Raw genomic sequence first — 849 nt, 5'->3', positions numbered from 1 at the left:
TGCAAGCCTGAGCAGTCCTGTTTCTTTCCTCACACTCCTCAGATGAAGTTTTATCACTGCTGCAATGGCACAAAAGCTAAAGAAGCTGGTGAGTTGGTAAGGGCTGACGTGGAGGACCTCTTTAGTTCAGCAATGTGTCAAATGATCATTTTCACAGATGCTAAAATAACATCCTAATTTTTTTGCTCTACAGTAACCTCACTCTTCTTGTTCTGGTCTTCCTGTTGGCACAAAACCAGGTTTCACTGATATTACTTAAAAACCAAACCAAAGCAGGAACAGCCAAAGCTCAGATTCGTGATGATGGCCACACGTCCTCCCACTGGAGACAATCTGGGGTTTGCGTTTACCTCTCGCAGGACCTGCAACACATTATTGACGAGAGAAACACTTTAATACTAGCAGCCAGTAGAATGAAAAAATGAACGGGTCTAATCAAATGCCTGCCTTTGCTAAATCCCAGCTACGAGCCGAGGCAGGGACCACTCCACAAGGCACACTAACTCATCCACCACCGTGCTGCAGGCCCGCTCCTCGCCGTGCTCAGCTCTGCACGAGGGCTCGGTGGAAATGCTAACCCAGGCAAGCAAGAGAGCGGGCGCGGAAACAGGGAGCTGCCACGTGAGCTGCAGCTGCGGTTGTTCTTAGCTTACAGGGCCTGACGCTTTCTAAGGCGCTTTGTGACTTTGACAACCATTAGCCGGGAGCACCAGCCCCGCAGGACGTGCGTCCGCCGCTCCCCCCGCCTGTACCTCACCGCTCCGCGGCCACAGCTCGCTCGCCGAGGGCCCGCAGCGCCAACAGAACATGGCGCAGGGCCGTGCACGGCGCTCCGCGCGCCGCCCGCTC

The sequence above is a fragment of the Meleagris gallopavo genome, chromosome 13, assembly GCF_000146605.3.
Source record: "Meleagris gallopavo isolate NT-WF06-2002-E0010 breed Aviagen turkey brand Nicholas breeding stock chromosome 13, Turkey_5.1, whole genome shotgun sequence".
In the NCBI taxonomy this organism is placed as follows: domain Eukaryota; kingdom Metazoa; phylum Chordata; class Aves; order Galliformes; family Phasianidae; genus Meleagris; species Meleagris gallopavo.
Note: the sequence above shows the minus strand (reverse complement) of the source record.